Raw genomic sequence first — 17560 nt, 5'->3', positions numbered from 1 at the left:
TCTTCTTAGCTTCATCTACATCTTCTTCTTCCTCATTCCTCCTTCCTCTACATCTTCTTCTTTCTCATTCCTCTATATCTTCTTGTTCCTCTGCCATTAACACTTTCTTCTTCCTCCACCATTAACATCTTCTCCGCCAAAGATCCCCCTCCTCCTCCTCCTGACATTTCGTGTAAATGTGTATCTCCTCTTTACATTTTATATTTAGATTTACAAAGATTTAATAATGGATAGCATTTGGGTTATGATTTTTATTTAGTTGTTTAGGTTGTTGGGTTGTGTTTGACGTAATGCAAGTTGAAAGGAGTGAAATTTGTAGAAAATTTGTTCTGGGTATGATGGATCGATTGTAGGTGGAGATGACTGAAAATGTATTTTGGGTACGATGGATCGCTTAAGCGATCTGGTGTATCGCTTAAGTGATCTGATAGGTCTGGTAATGTAGCAGATAGATCGCTTAAGCGATCAAGTATGTGGCATAAGATCGCTTAAGTGATCTGGTAAAAGTCTGGTGTATAGGAGCAGATCACTTAAGCGATCAGTAAATGGCATAAGATCGCTTAAGCAATCATGGTTATTTATACTCGATCGCTTAAGCAGTCAAGTTATCGCTTAAGTGATCCAATATAAATAACCATGATCGCTTAAGCGATACAGCAAACCATATAAGCAACTGTGCAGATTCTTTTTAAAATATTTGAACCCTTAGTACATCATTTAAGAATATTTTTTTTCTTGCATTACAGGTAGTTGGCTATTATCACACATGGGACAAGTTGTTTTGGGTGTTGAATATTTTGGTGAGTGGGTGGAGGAAGAAAGTAGCTGGAAGTGGATTGGAAAGAGCAAACAAGTTATACCAATTGCTGTGAGCACAGAGGTTAGTTTTGATGAGTTGATTGATGAAATAATTAGAAGAGGTAATTTGAGTTGCTCGCGTAGTGATATAGTTGTGAAGTATGTTTTAAGTAGAGTTCCTGAACATTATAAGGTACCTCTTTCTATATTAAAGTCAAACGAAAGTATGAAGTTATATATGATTGATGTGGCCGATAATGGTTCGAGGCGATTTTAAGGGTTTCTTTTGTAGAAAAACTGTTGGAAGTTGGTTCAAAGGAAGGGGATAATGAGGAAGTAGGCAGAGATTAGCCTGGTTTTAATTTGAGCTACGAGGCCATTGATTTGTTAGTTGAAAAATCAAGAGTAGACGGTGAATTGGGTGGTGAGGAGGACACTATATAAGAGGTTGGTGATGGGGGGCAGAATGAAAATGTTGAGGAGGATGACCCCGTAGATGTTCCCACAGATGTAGAGATTCCTTTAATTACATATTATGCAGAAGGCGTAGATTGTGAGGAAAAAAACACTATGGTCGTTTATTTAGGTTTAAAGGGGGCAATTGGAGGTATTAGTGAATCAGCTCATGTTTTTACAGATGAATCGGAGTTGCGCATAGGGTATTTATTTGACAACAAAAAGGAAGTGGTGAGGAAGCTAAAACTTGTTGCCGTGAGAGGTAATTTTGAGTTCATCACCAAAAAGTCAAATTCATTGGCTATGACGGTTACATGTCGTGACAAAAAGTGCAAGTGGCGGGTTTATTGTAGAAGGTTGGCGGAGTCGAAAAAATTTATTCTTAGCACATATACCCGTGAGCACACACGTGGTTTGGGACACATTTTAGCTGAGCATCGACAAGCGTCCGCTGATGTTATTGGACAATTTGTCAAAAGTTGGTTCGTTGATGGGAAAGGTCCATCTCCTAAAGACATTCAGAGACTTGTGCGCACAGAGTTGCGATGTGCTATTAGTTACTGGAAATGCTGGAAAGGGAGACAACATGCACAAGATTTTGTGAGGGGCACACCGGAGCATGGGTACGCAGTATTAGAAGCATACCGTTATATGCTTGAGTTGACAAACCAAGGTAACAAGATGGCTTTGAAGTGGGATAGGAATATGATGTTTAAATATTTTTTTGTTGCTTACGGTTCTGCTATAAGGGGTTTTGTAAACATGAGAAAGGTGTAGGTTGTTGATGGTTGCTTTCTGATGGGAAAGTATGGAGGTACATTGTTGGTGGCCACTGCACAAGACAGCGAGAATCACACATATCCTGTTGCATGGTGTGTGGTTGACTCTGAGAATGACGAGTCGTAGACTTGGTTTTTTCGGTAATTACGTATGATAGTGCCTGACAGTGACGAGTTGTGCATAATATCCGATAGGCACAACTCTATAAAGAAGGGGATTGCCACTATTTATCGTCAAGCACATCACGGATTCTGTATGAGGCACCTTGGTGAGAACATAAAACAAAAGTTTAAGTGTGCTGGCCTCCTTCAGACATACTACATGGCAGCAAAAGCTTATCGGGTTGATGAGTTTGAGGAGCACTTCCAGAAAATCCAAATCAAGGATGATAGAGTTGCTAAGTATCTTGAGCATGATGTTGGTTTCGAGCGATGGAGTAGAGATTACTTTCCTGGAAGAAGGTTTGATGTCGTGACCACGAATATAGCGGAGTCCATGATAAGAGCTTGAAAGTATATATTTTGTTAGTGATTAATTAATTGATTTTGATGGAATTTATGACGAGTAGGAACAAACAGTGCAAGAATCGGAGTTGAAATGACAAAGTTGTGATGCGTCGAAGATACAATGTAAAATCTGGAAATTCTTCAAGATGAGCATGCTTTGCTGTTTGGATCATAACTTGAGCTGTAGAAATCAGAATTTGACGATTCTTATGGCGTTGGAAATCGTATTCAGATAGCTACAAAGTTTGTGTTGATGACTTTACCAAATTCTGAAGATCACTGACTCATTGGACAGAAAGAACGATCATCGCAGCGATGGGTCTCGGGCCTGTTTGGGTTATTGCATTCTCCTAATCCGAATTTGAGTGGGTTAAGGATTTTAATTCTTTTCCTAAGTAACCTCTAAACCCTAGCACTATAAATAAGGATTTTTAATTAGTTTTAAGGAGACTGGAAGAAAAAGAAGACGACGGCTACTACTTTGGAAATCGAAATTCTTGTGATTCTCGTTCACAAATTAGAGAAGTGTTTCTGTTTTTCTTTCTTGAATTCATGTTATTCAATACAATGGTTGTTTTCATTACTGTATTTATGAACTAAATCTCTTTTCTAGGGCTAAGATGGAGCCCAATTTATGAATATGTGTTGACTTAAATTGTTGTTAATTCTTATTGAGCTTTTAATTCTAAGTTTTATTGTTGTGCATAATGCTTTCAATTCTTAAGGGCCCGAGAGTTGAATGATTTTATAGGTTGGGTTGAGATCGAGAGATGAAACCTGATTAGTCTAAGGTAATAAAACCATAGATTAAGCGAATGCTAGAGATAGGTTACCGCGATCTGTGAGGCTCTGGTAAATTCCATAGAACTTAATGATCTCTTAGCTTCTAAATTCAACTTAGAGATATTTTGGGTCGTTGCTTAAGGGTTAATTCGCTAATTGTTTGAGAGAAAATTAGGGCAATAATAGGGAGTTTGGCCTTTAGAATAAGTTTAATTAAGTTAGTAATGATCGTCAATACATAGGATTAAATTGGTGTGAAATCTGTGCCCTAGGGTTTAGCCGTATTGATCTTTATACCATAGCTTTTATAAAATTCTGCTCTTATTTAGTTTTTAATTTGTTTTCGTTTTCATTAAATTCATTCATAAAATTCTGTTTCATCAAATAGCAATAAAATATACTAGTTTGGTACTTGGTAGGTAGTTCTCTTGGGATTTGACACTCGTTTACTCGAGCTTTATTACTTGTGCGATTTCGTACACTTGCGAATAGCCTGTCAAGTTTTTGGCGCCGTTGCCGAGGAACTATTTTTTTTTTTTTTTTTTTTACCAATATCAGTACGAAATATTTAGTTGCTAATTTGGTTTGTTTTATTTTTGCTTGCTAATTAATTTTTATTTTTGTTGTTTTGTTTGTTGTTTTCAGCTAGAATCTAGAGAGTCTACGTTCAAGAGGTGGTGGTGATCTTAATTCACTAGATTTTGAGATCGGGAGAACCGCTAAACAGTTGAGGAAAGAAAAGAGGCAAGCTAACTCTGAAAAATCAATGGCTAACACAAGAATTGTGAATCCCAATATGGGAAATCAAGAGAATGAGAATGAGGATACTTTAGGGGGAAATGCAAATGGTGGAGCAGTAGTGGTTCAGAGAGCATTGAAGGACTATTCTAGTCCTACTATTGATGGGTGCTATTCTAGCATCAGGAGACCACCAGTTCAAGCAAATAATTTCGAGATCAAGCCAGTCATCATTCAAATGATTCAGCAGATGGTTCAATTCGCTGGGTTGGCTAATGATGATCCCAACTTGCATATCGCTAATTTTCTGGAGTTGTGCGACACATTCAGACATAATGGAGTCTCTGATGACACAATTAGGCTAAGGCTTTTCCCATTCTCTCTTCGGGATAAAGCTAAGGCTTGGTTGATTTCTTTGCCATCTGGGAGCATCACAACATGGAACGAGTTAGCTCAAGCATTCCTCACTAAATACTTTCCACCTGCCAAGTTGAGAAGTGAGATTACCAACTTTTACCAACAAGACTTGGAGTCATTGTATGAAGCATGGGAAAGGTATAAAGATCTCTTACGGAGGTGCCCTCACTATGGTTTACCAATTTGGTCGCAAGTGCAAACTTTCTACCAAGGGTTGCTACCGACTATTCAAGCTATGATTGATGCTGCAAGTGGGGGAGCCTTGAACAATAAAACACCAGAGGATGCAAACAATCTGATTGAGGTGATGGCGAACAATAACTATATGAGGACTCCAGAGAGAACTTCAACAAGGAAATCAGCAGGAGTGCCCAAAGTTGACAGTTACATTGCAATAGCTGCTCAACTTTTGAACATCCAGAAGCAATTAGGTAATGTGTTGAAAATAAATGTAATTGAATCTTCTTCTCTAACATGTGACCTTTGTGCAGAAAATCATTCATCGAAGGATTGCCAAGAAGGGAACCCATTTGCTCAGCCTAAATAAGCCAATTACGTCAATAATTTCCAAAGGGGGCAAGGGAATCCATATTCCAATACATACAATCCAGCATGGAGGAAACACCCGAACTTTTCATGGAGTAACAACAATGAGTAAGAACAACCTCCTGTTTTTCAAACTCAAGAGCCAAAATCTAATTTAGAGAATGTGTTGACCAAGTTCATTGAAGAGACAAGCAAGAGGTTTGAGAAGACTGACATCCTGGTTCAAAATCAATCAGCCTCTATTAGGAACCTTGAGACTCAAATTGGGCAAATTCACAACATATTAGAGGGAAGAATTCAAGGAGTTTTGCCGAGTGGTACAGAGAAAAATCCCAAGGAACAAGCGTATGCAATCACCTTGAGGAGTGGACGAAGTTTGGAAAATTCAGAGGGTGAAAAATAGAGGTAAGAACAAGACTTGAAGGATGAGCAGAAGGACGATCGCCATGGCTGTGATGACGGTGGCCGCGGTGAGCATGAGAATGCAGAGAAGTTCGTCAGAAACAGGGACGATCACTGCGGTGATGAATCCGGTGGCCGCGGCAAGCGTGATCTTGCTCCGAATGGGTCAGAAGTTTCAACTCATCGCCGCGGTGATGAAGCTGGTGGCTGCGACGAGCGTGCATTTGAGCAGAAACTTCCTTCAAGCCAAGCAAACCTTCCGTACCTAAAACGGTTGAAAAATCAGAAGCTCGATAAGTAATTCGGTAAGTTTATTGACATGTTTCGAAATTTACATATTGATATCCCTTTTGTTGATATGCTAGAACAAATGCCGAAGTATGCAAAGTTTCTGAAGGAGATCCTCACACACAAGAGAAAATTCGAGGAACACGAGAAAGTTATGCTCACAGAGGAATGCAGAGCGCTGATTCAAAAGAACTACCACCTAAACTACGAGATCCAGGGGGTTTTACTATCCCTTGTATTATTGGTAGTTGTTATTTTAATAAAGTGTTATGTGATTTAGGGGCAAGTATTAACTTAATGCCGTTTTCCATCTACAGGAAGCTTGCATTAGGAGAAGTGAAGCCAACAACTATGTCTCTCCAATTGGCAGATCGATCAATAACATATCCTAGGGGGGTGGTAGAAGACGTCTTGATTAAGGTAGACAAATTCATTTTCCCAGTAGATTTCATAGTGTTAGACATGGAGGAAGATCGGGAAATGCCTTTAATCCTAGGACAACCTTTTCTAGCAACGGGTAGAGCATTGATAGATGTTCATCAAGGGAAACTAATCTTAAGGGTAGAAGATGAGCAAGTAGAGTTTAATGTTTTTGATGTTAAGAAGCATCAATATGACTTAGACACATGCTTTGAGATTAGTGTCCTTGATAACATGGTGAATAAAAAATTAGAAGAAAACTACCCTAGTTCACCCTTAGAGAATTGTTTAGTCAACTTTGGGACTATGGAGGCTGACTTTGAGATGGTAGATGAACAATGATTAAAGCCCTATGTGAATGGTGAAATTAAGGATACGAGGGCTTGGATTCTCCTAGATGATCCGGATTGAAGAAAACGAAAAGTCAAGCTTACGACTTTAACCAAGCGCTTCTGGGAGGCAACCCAAGTTTTTTTTTATTTTATTGATTAGTGTGTTATTTTTGCATGTGTTAATTTTCAAGTATGTTTAATTTTTTTATTTTTTTTTAAGTGTAAATAATTTTAATGTTGTGTTTGTTTCTCTAAATCCATAACTTNATTGATTATCTTTGCATCAATGATTAGTTGTAAGATTCCGATGGTGGATGTTGACAGAGACCAAGTTCGTCATTTTGATTGAATTCGAATTAAATTGTTTTTGTTTTTGCTGAGATTGTTTTCTGTTTTTACACAAACCCCCCAGCCTTTTTCACATCAAAGAAAATTCGGCTAGACACTCTTCGTGGGATCGACCCTTGCTTACCCTATTTACAATTCAGTAGTTAGGTTCGGAAGGTTTTAATTCTGGGTGCCTACGACAGCATGCCAAAATTCGAGGAACACGAGAAAGTTATGCTCACAGAGGAATGCAGTGCGTTGATTCAAAAGAAACTACCACCTAAACTACGAGATCCAGGGAGTTTTACTATCCCCTGTATTATTGGTAGTTGTTATTTTAATAAAGTGTTATGTAATTTAGGGGCAAGTATTAACTTAATGTCGTTTTCCATCTACAGGAAGCTTGGATTAGGAGAAGTGAAGCCAACCACTGTGTCTGTCCAATTGGCAGATCGATCAATAACATATCCTAGGGGGGTGGTAGAAGACGTCTTGATTAAGGTAGACAAATTGATTTTCCCAGTAGATTTCATAGTGTTAGATATGGAGGAAGATCGGGAAATGCCTTTAATCCTAGGACGACCTTTTCTAGCAGCGAGTAGAGCATTGATAGATGTTCATCAAGGGAAACTAATCTTAAGGGTAGAAAATAAGCAAGTAGAGTTTAATGTTTTTTATGCTAAGAAGCGTCCATCCGACTTTGTCACATGCTTTGAGATTAGTATCCTTAATAACATAGTGAATAAAAATTTAGAAGAAAACCACCCTAATTCACCCCTAGAGAGTTGTTAGTCAACTCTAGGACTATGGAGGTTGACTTTGAGATGGTAGATGAACAACGATTAAAGCCCTATGTGAATGGTGAAATTAAGGATACGAGGGCTTGGATTCTCCTAGATGATCCAGATTGAAGAAAATGAAAAGTCAAGCTTACGACTTTAACCAAGCACTTTTGGGAGGCAACCCAAGCTTTTTATTTTATTTTTTTTTCTTTTATTGATTAGTGTGTTATTTTGCAGGTGTTAATTTTCAAGTACGTTTATTTTTATTTTTTTATTTTTTTATTTTTTTTATTTTTTTTTTCTGTTTAGTGTAAAGAATTTTGATGTTGTGTTTGTTTCTCTAAATTCATAAATTTAACACGTGATGTGTGTTTCCAATGAGGTGCACCGCAGGCTTCTTTGTTTTGACAAAATTAAAAGGCAACAATGGAATGAAATGAGTTGGTGATCGAATTGTCACGCGTATTCGCACTTCACTATTGCCAAGGGGGGTAACTTTTCTTTTTCTCTATTTCCTTTTGTTTACATTTGTACATTGGGGACAATGTTGATTTTAAGGTTGGGGGTAGGAATTCACACCTTTTTGCAAATTATAGACATATGGATTTAAGGAGCAGATTTTTTTTTTCTTTTATATTTTTTTTGTTTTATTGTGTGAGTTTTTTTTTCTCTATTGGATTAATTTATAGGTCTATGATAGGAATATGGTTGCAATAACATGTAACAAGTAGAGGACATTAATTTTTGCCTTTAATTACGGATGATTGTGAATATTAATGACATTTATTTTGAGACCCTAGCGGTTTGTAGATTGAAAGTGGTTAAGTTTACTTACTTAGAGACGTTTTATGTGTGAATATTTCATGGACATTTTTACGATCTCAACAAACTCTAGAACTTATTTGACAACCACTCGAGGTGAAATCCTAGAGTTCACATCACTTAGGAAATGATTTAGACTGTTTTTAGACTGATTGAGCCTTTCAAGCCGACCCTTTTTATCATTATCACTAGTTAAGCCTTTAAGCCTTTTTAAACACAATTTAGCCTTATTTTTCTTTCTTTGAACTTAATTTTTACCCTACCCTAATGATGAGCCTAAAACACAATCCTACCCATTTTATCTTTAAGAGACTTAACTGTAATTCAAGCTTATTACGAATGTTGGTGAGGAAGTGTAGTTTTGCCACAACCTAGGTTTATGCAAAGAAATTGGTTGGGGGTTGTGGAATGCTTGTAAAATCAGTGGGGCTGAGTGTGTATTTTCTACTTTCTTTGTATAAAAAAAATGAAAAAAAAAACTGAAAAAATAAAATAAAAAGAGAAAGAAAAGAAAAGTGGGCATTGAAAAGCATTGTGAAGATTTGAAATTATGCAAATGGGTTTATATTACTGTCGAAAAGAAAGAGCTTCATAAAGGTTGGGAAGCTACTGAGTGAAAAAGGGTAGTGTTTTTGTATGACAGTAATAAGAATGAATGAAGATTAAGTCTCTCAATTTGATTTTTGTTGAATTCCCTTTCCGTTCTTTCGTGAACCCATACCCGGGCCTAAAGTTACAACCTTTACAAAGACCTATTGATCCAAGGTAGTGTGAATTTCTACATTAGTGGAGAGTGGTTTGAAAAGTGAGCGTATGGAGTTTGATTCCATGATTCACCTATAAGTCATAACCCAAATATTGAGATCAAAATTTTGTTCATGAATGTTGTGCATAAAATCATCCGGGTTTGTAGACTAATGGTTTGTGGATGTATGGATGTTCTAGGGTTGATAACAAAAATGAAATTGATGTTTGCATTGTCTGTGAGTTTAAGTGATTTTTAATTAATCTATTTGTTTCGTGTATATGCAATTTTTGAGACGTCTTTATGAATTGATCCAAGACTTTTTTGTTTGTGTGTTTTTTTTTTTATGTGTTTATGTTTTTGTTACTTTTGGAGTTAGGATACATTTAGTGTGGATGTTTGTGGGTATCATCGCTGGAAACCCTCACGAGACTACAACTCGTCCAACTAGGGCCACCTAGGGGTTTAAAGGCTTGTTGCATACGCTAAATGCAATCGTGTCAATCTACGAAAGTGATTTAGGATAATTTAGATTTAGGTTTTAATTAGTTGTTTTCTTTTCAAGCTTAGAGACTTATTTTATCGCTTATTTTGCTAGGGACTAGCAAAAATCTGGTTGGGGGTTGTGATAAAAGCTTGAAAGTATACATTTTATTAGTGATTTAATTGGATTATTTGTGGAAAAAGGTGTTTAATTGTTGGAATTTGAATTTATTATTGGATAAATACCTTTTATGGGATCACGGGTGTATTTTGAGTATTTTCAGGTTCAAACTGATATTTGAAGAAAAAAGAATGATGTTGATGGAATTCGTGACGAGTAGGAACAAACGGTGCAAGAATCGGAGTTGAAACGAGAAAGTTGTGACACGTCGAAACTACAACTTAAAATCTGGAAATCCTTCAAGATGAGCATGCTTCGATATTTTGATCATAACTTGAGCTGTGGTAATCAGAATTTGACGATTCTTGTGGCGTTGGAAATCTTATTCAAAGAGATACAAAGTTTGTGTTGATGACTTTACCAAATTCTGAAGTTCACGGACTCTGGGGACAGAAAGAACGATTGCCACAGTGATCGTTTCTCATCGCCGCAGCGATGGGTCTCGGACCTGTTTGGGTTATTGCATTCTCCTAATCCGAATTTGAGTGGGTTAAGGATTTTAATTCTTTTCCTAAGTAACCTCTAAACCCTAGCACTATAAATAAGGATTTTTTATTAGTTTTAAGGGATTGGAAGGAGGAGAAAGGACGGCTACTGCTTTGGAGATCGGAATTCTTGCAATTCTTGTTCACAAATTAGAGAAGTTTTTCTATTTTTCTTTCTTGAACTCATGTTATTAAATACAATGGTTGTTTTCATTACTGTATTTATGAACTAAATCTCTTTTCTAGGGCTAAGATGTAGCCCAATTTATGAATACGTGTTGACTTAAATTGTTGTTAATTCTTATTGAGCTTTTAATTCTAAGTTTTATTATTGTGCATAATGCTTTCAATTCTTAAGGGCCCGAGAGTTGAATGATTTTATAGGTTGGGTTGAGATCAAGAGATGAAACCTGATTAGTCTAAGGTAATAAAACCATAGATTGAGTGAACGCTAGAGATAGGTTACCGCGATCTGTGAGGCTCTGGTAAATTCCATAGAACTTAATGATCTCTTAGCTTCTAAATTCAACTTAGAGATATTTTGGGTTGTTGCTTAAGGGTTAATTCGCTAATTGTTCGAGAGAAAGTTAGTGGAATATTAGGGAGTTTGGCCTTTAGAATAAGCTTAATTAGGTTAGCAACAATTGTCAATGCATAGAATTAAATTGGTGTGAAATATGTGCCCTAGGTTTAGTCATATTGATTTCTCTACCAAAGTATTTATAAAATTTTGCTTTTATTTAGTTTTTAGTTTATATTTTTTTTTCATTAAATTCATTCTTAAAATTATGTTTCATCAAATAGCAATAAGATATACTAGTTTGGTACTTGGTAAGTAGTTCTCTTGGGATTCGACACTCGTTTACTCGAGCTTTATTACTTGCGAATAGCCTGTCACCTTCTCCCATTTTCTTGTGGACACAAGAATATGCATTTATTGTCAGAAGTAGTTGTACACTAGAATAATCATGCACTAATGCATGTTCTCAAAGTTCTGCAGTTGACCTTTTAGGACATTACATACTCTTTAAACTTTTTTCTACTCTCTTTTATTCTCAGGGATTACGGAACCTGAAAAGAAAGAGTTGCTCCTCGTATTACTAGATTGGATGCTAGGTCAAGGTTATGCTAGCGATTCATCTACAAGAAACATGATTCTCAAAAAATCATGCTTATTTGGATGACAAGTTATTGCTGACTTATTGTCGAAGCAGCATATGATGTCAAAATCATTGAGGTCTCCTTAAGGATGAACAGGTTTATATTAGAGGAGTTCCAGGTAGAGAAATTGTTGATGCAGTGATACTTTGCTGGAAATGCATCAACATTGCAGGTTTAGTTGGAATTGTTTTTTAAGCCTGTTGAAGATAGTTTGTTGCAGTGGTCCAACGTGCATGGCTGTAATTTTTAGTGTATTGTAGTTGAATGGCTTAAGTGTAATTAAGTCAGTATTATGGTGTGTATTTTGTATGAAATATTAGTTGTTAAGTTTTAAATTTAAATTTGTAATGTCTACTGTAGTTGTTGAATCAGCAGAAAGTTGTTAAGCTAATGTTTATATTGATCAACTTCAATGAAAACCATAGATTTTCGCATATATGCTCTAAGTTCTCTTTATCTTTCTTTTGTATTCTCTGGCCAAGAACCATCAAATGGCATCAGAGCCACTTACAAAAATCTAAAACCTATTGCAACCAATCATCAACGACAACTCAAGAACATCCTCCATTTGCAGCAAAAAGACTAGCCTGCATCTTCCCATCTTTCTTCTCTGCGATAGACACAAAACAGAGACATGGCAACCCAATCTGCTTTGATGGCACTACCGGTGTTCAATGGGGAACACTACCACATATGGGCTGTTAAAATGAAGGCCTTCCTCCAGGGAAAAGGACTGTGGCAGTACGTGGATGAAAACAGGCAGCCACCTCCATTAGGATAGAATCCCACTTTGAATCAAATGAGATTGCATAAGGAAGAAACAGCCAAAGCACCGAGAGCTCTCTCTCACATTCATGCAGCTGTGACTGACCTTGTATTCACAAGGATCATGGCGTATGAGACCCCAAAGGAAGCATGGGATAAGCTGAGAGAGGAGTATATGGGCAGCACCACAACAAGGAACATGCAGGTGTTTAATCTAAGGAGAGAATTTGAGATGCAAAGGATGCAGGAATCAGAAAAAGTCAAGGATTATTTTGATAGATTAATGAGTGTTGTCAACAAAATAAGGCTTATAGGAGTGGAGTTGACAGATAGAAGAGTGGTGGAAAAGGTTTTGGTGAGCTTGCCAGAGAGATTTAAGTCCAAAATCTCTTCCCTTGAGGACTCTAAGGACATGACTCAGATCACATTGACTGAGCTTGTTCATGCTCTCCAAGCTCAAGAGCAAAGAAGGCTCTTGAGGCAAGAAGATACAAGTGAGGGAGCAATGGTGGCAAACCATAAAGGCAAGCTGCACAAGGACAAACTATGAGGTATGCTGGGGATAAAAAGGGGAAAGAAAATAGTAGCAATCAGTGGGAGAAGTCAGGTGGAGTGAAGGAATTTCCAGCTTGCACTCACTGTAAAAAGAAAGGACACTCGGAGAGGAGGTGCTAGTTCAGACCATGGATACAATGCAGAAGTTGTAAACAATTTGGGCATATTAAGAAGGTTTGTAAGAATAAGGGAAGCCAGCCAACACAGCAAACTCGGGTTGAAGAAGACTAGCAACAATGTCAAGAGGCTGAACAACTTTTTGTGGCCACCTGTTACACGGCTCAAACCAGCAATGAAGCTTGGCTAATTGATAGTGGGTGCACCAACCATATGGCTACAGACCTGCAAAGTTTCATTAACTTGGACAGCTCATATTGTTCCAGAGTTAAAATAGGAAATGGTGAGTTCATGGAGGTCAAAGGCATAAGAGATGTTGCTATCCAAACCTGGTCAGGTATCAAGATCATTTCTCATGTATTGTATGTGCTTAGGATTAGCCAAAACTTATTAAGTGTTAGGCACATGTTAGAGAAGGGCTATTCTCTACATTTCCAAAATCAAGCATGCATCATATTAGATCCTGAAGGGACTGAATTAATATGTGTAAAAATGCTGGGAAAAAGCTTCTCGGTTGAGTGGAAAAACTCCAACCACTTAGCTTTATCAACTAGGCTGGAAGAGTCAGAAATCTGGCACAAAAGACTTGGCCACTTCCACTACAATGGCCTTAAAGAGTTAAAGAATAAGAATATGGTCCAGGACTTACCTGAGATTGAAGAGAAGAATACCCTCTGTAGTGCTTGCCAACTTGGCAAACTAAACAGGCCCTCATTTCCCTCGGATCAGGCCTGGAGAGCAACAACAAAACTCCAACTGATCCATACTGATGTTTGTGGCCCTACGTAGACTAAATCAATGAGTGGGAGCAGGTATTTTGTACTCTTCATAGATGACTTCACACGGATGACATGGGTATACTTTTTGAAGCAGAAAAATGAGGTTTCTGTTGTGTTCAGAAATTTCAAACTGCTGGTGGAGAATCAGGCTGGGACAAAGATTAAGTCCATAAGAAATGATAATGGAACTGAATATACATCAAAAGAATTCAGTTCAATTTGTCAAGAAGCTGGAATTAGGCACCAGTTTACTACACCACACACCCCACAGCAAAATGGGGTCAGTGAGAGAAGAAATAGAACCATCATGGAGATGGCTAAGTGTACGATGGCAGAGAAGCAACTTCCTAAAAGGTTCTAGGCCGAGGTTATCAATACAGGAGTCTATCTCCTGAATAGACTGCCAACTAAGGCAATCAAGAGGCAAACTCCAGCTGAGGCTTGGAATCGAATTAAACTAGCAGTGAGCTACTTGAAAGTGTTTAGGAGTGTGTGTTATGTTATGGTTCCAGCAAGGAAGAGAACTAAGCTTAATGATAAAGCTGAGATTGGCATATTCATTGGCTATAGCAGTCAATCAAAAGGGTACAGAGTATACATCCCTGAGACAAAGAGAATTGTTATAACAAGGGATGTAAAGGTGGATGAAAATGCAATGTGGAATTAGAAGAGTAAGAAGATAGATGCTGACTGCAAAGTGCAATAGCCAACCAAAAACTTATTTGAAGAAGCTAAAACTGAAGAGGTTGAAGAACCACCAGTTCGAGGGACCAGAACCTTGGCTGATGTATATGCAAGGTGTAATGTGGCAATGCTTGAACCAAGAAACTATGCTGAAGCTACTGAGTCAGAAGCTTGGAGGAATGCAATGCAAGAGGAGATATCTATGATTGAGAAAAACAATACCTGGAGGCTTGCTAACGGACCTAAAAACAGAAAAATAATTCAGGTAAAGTGGATTTACAAGCTGAAGGTTAATCCTGATGGTACAGTCCATAAACACAAGGCAAGACTTGTGGCAAAAGGATTTGCATAGCAGCAAGGGGTGGATTACTCTGACACATTTGCTTCGGTGGCTAAACATGACACGATTAGATTGATCCTTGCTATGGCAGCCTAATTTGGTTCGAAAATCTTCCAACTTGATGTCAAGTCAGCATTCCCGAATGGTTACTTTAGTGAGGAAATTTTTGTAGAACAACCTAAAGGTTATCAAGTGAAAGGTGAAGAAAGCAAAGTGTATTTGCTAGAGAAGGCCTTGTATGGCCTAAAGTAGGCACCTAGAGCCTGGTATAGCCGCATAAATGATCACCTAAGCAGTCTAGGATATGTGAGAAGTCGTAATGAACATACTCTTTATGTCAAGGAAGCTAAATGTGACTTGATTGTGATATCTTTGTATGTGGATGATCTGCTGATTACAGGGAGCAATCTAGACCAATTGAGCTAGTTTAAAAGGTCCATGCAATCTGAATTTGAGATGATAGATTTGGGGGAGATGACGTATTTTCTTGGTATGGAGATTGTCCAATCCAGAAATGGAATCTTTGTGTGCCAAGAAAGGTATGCAAATGAGGTGCTTATAAAGTTTGGCATGGAAAATTCCAAACCTGCAGATACTCCATTAGTTTCCAATCTGAAACTAAGCAAGAATGATAGTGAGAAAAGAATGGATGAGGGACTGTTTAGAAGTGGTGGGATACTTGCTGTATATAACAGCCACACTACCAGACCTTATGTTTGCAACCAACTATCTCTCTAGGTTCATGAGTTGCCCAAGTGAATTGCATTATAGGGTAGCCAAGAGGGTGTTGAGATATGTGAAAGGGACATCCAGTCTTGGCATTTGGTTCTAGAAGGCAGAAAATCTGGTGTTGTTGGGCTATACCAACAGTGATTGGGGAGGATCACTTGATGACATGAAAAGCACGTCAGGTTATGTATTTTATATCAATTCTAGTGCAATTAGTTAGCTGTCAAAGAAGCAAGATATTGTGGCACAGTCCACAGCAGAGACAGAATATATTTCTGCTGAAGCAGCTGTAAACCAAGCTGTTTGGCTTAGGAAAGTGCTGACAGATTTTAAGCAGAATCAGGGAAGGCCAACTCCAATTTTGTGTGACAACCAGTCAGCGGTTGCCATGGCAAAAAATCTAGTCCTTCACAACAGGACCAAGCACATTAAGATAAAGTTTCATGCTATAAGGGAGGCTGAAAACAATGGAGAAGTTACTTTGATTCACTGCCGGGGTGAGGACCAAACTGCAGACATTATGACCAAAGCATTGCCTAAAGTCAAGTTTGAGGAACTTAGACTCAAACTTGGTGTTTCCAGCGAAGGTATCAAGGAGGAGTGTTGATGCAGTGATACTTTGCTGGAAATGCATCAACATTGCAGGTTCAGTTGGAATTGTTTTTTAAGCCTGTTGAAGATAGTTTGCTATAGTGGTCCAACGGTCATGGCTGTAATTTTTAGTGTATTGTAGTTGAATGGCTTAAGTGTAATTAAGTCAATATTATGGTGTGTATTATATGAAATATTAGTTGTTAAGTTTTAAATTTAAATTTGTAATGTCTACTATAGTTGTTGAATCAGCAGAGAGTTGTTAAGCTAATGTTTATATTGATCAACTTCAATGAAAATCATAGACTTTCGCACATATGCTCTGAGTTCTCTTTATCTTTCTTTTGTATTCTCCGGCCAAGAACCATCAGAAATTAATGTCTTACCCCTTCATGCTATAAAATTGCTCATTGGGTCCGGGGTTGGTGATTAATATATGCTTAGTGCATTCAACTGCTTGTATATTAGAATTAGTAAGTTTTAGCCAGGTTTTGGTTAAACCTAATGTGTCCAACAAGCCACAAAGGATTGGCTAATGTAAATTCTTAGCATTGTTGTATCTACACTAGATTAATGAATAAAAATAAAAATAAAAACCTCTCCTAACCATTTCATGTAATCAGTTGTCTTGATAGCTTTTTTGGGATCTCAAGCTGTTTACTGATTTGACCGTTAAGAGATGGACAGTTCATCTACCTATGAATGATCCATTATTATTTTCTGAAATTTTGAAATCAATTTTGTATGCCAACAATGCCTGTATACTTCATAAACTGCAATTGCAGCAAAATTGGTTTGGCAAATTGCATTTTGAAGCAGCGATTGACAGGAGAGAGAATCTTGTGATAGAAGATCACCACTCTTCTTTGGAAGGAAGCAAGTAGTGAAGTGGAATTTTGGCTTTTCCCCTTGAAGTGAATGTGGCAAAATTTCATTTGGAGGACGATAGTCTAGTAATTTTTGTAGTTTAATTTAAAGCTGTTTCTGCACAATTGTTTACTGCTGCAACTTATACTTGATGTGTTTCTTCTGTATTAAAGTTATTGATGGTAGTGTCAGATTTTAAGAGGTAGATTATCTCTTGTGGGCCAAAAAATGCTTTGCATGACCATTATTTTGTTCCAAATAGCAGAGTTTAAACACTTCTGTAGCATCTTTGAAATTTCAGCCATTATATTTAACTTCCGACTTGTTGAGAATAAAACGGCTGCCAAAGTATCTGGCATCTCCTGCTAATACTTTTGAATTTGTAAATCTCACTGTGCAAACCGTTATATCTTGGGTATTGAAGAAATTAAGATGTACATGGAAGATTAGGATTTGGGCAGGATTAGATTGATCTAAATTTAGGCTCTAAACTACTTACCATGAAGATCTGAAGTTAGATGTTGGGATACTTAACCTTTATCTTTTCTCAAGGTCAAGATTACTTCAATTTATTGTCAGCATAATAGCTGTCTTGAGATAGATTATAATATTAGGTGAATATTGTTGGGGATATACAGAAGGATCCTTGTAAGTTCAAGAATGATTTTCAACATCAGAGCC

General features: G+C 37.5%; 1 non-coding gene across 1 annotated transcript; it reads right to left on the bottom strand.

Moving 5' to 3' along the window:
* Nucleotides 1–4548: 4548 nt before the first annotated feature.
* On the bottom strand, nt 4549–4655 carry LOC116135653. The gene has a single exon (XR_004128936.1). It is a non-coding gene; the product is annotated as a small nucleolar RNA R71 (small nucleolar RNA).
* Nucleotides 4656–17560: the final 12905 nt, after the last annotated feature.

This window comes from Pistacia vera, unplaced genomic scaffold (genome assembly GCF_008641045.1).
Source record: "Pistacia vera cultivar Batoury unplaced genomic scaffold, PisVer_v2 Contig301, whole genome shotgun sequence".
Classification (NCBI taxonomy): Eukaryota; Viridiplantae; Streptophyta; class Magnoliopsida; order Sapindales; family Anacardiaceae; genus Pistacia; species Pistacia vera.
This window is presented reverse-complemented; position numbering and strand designations above follow the sequence as displayed.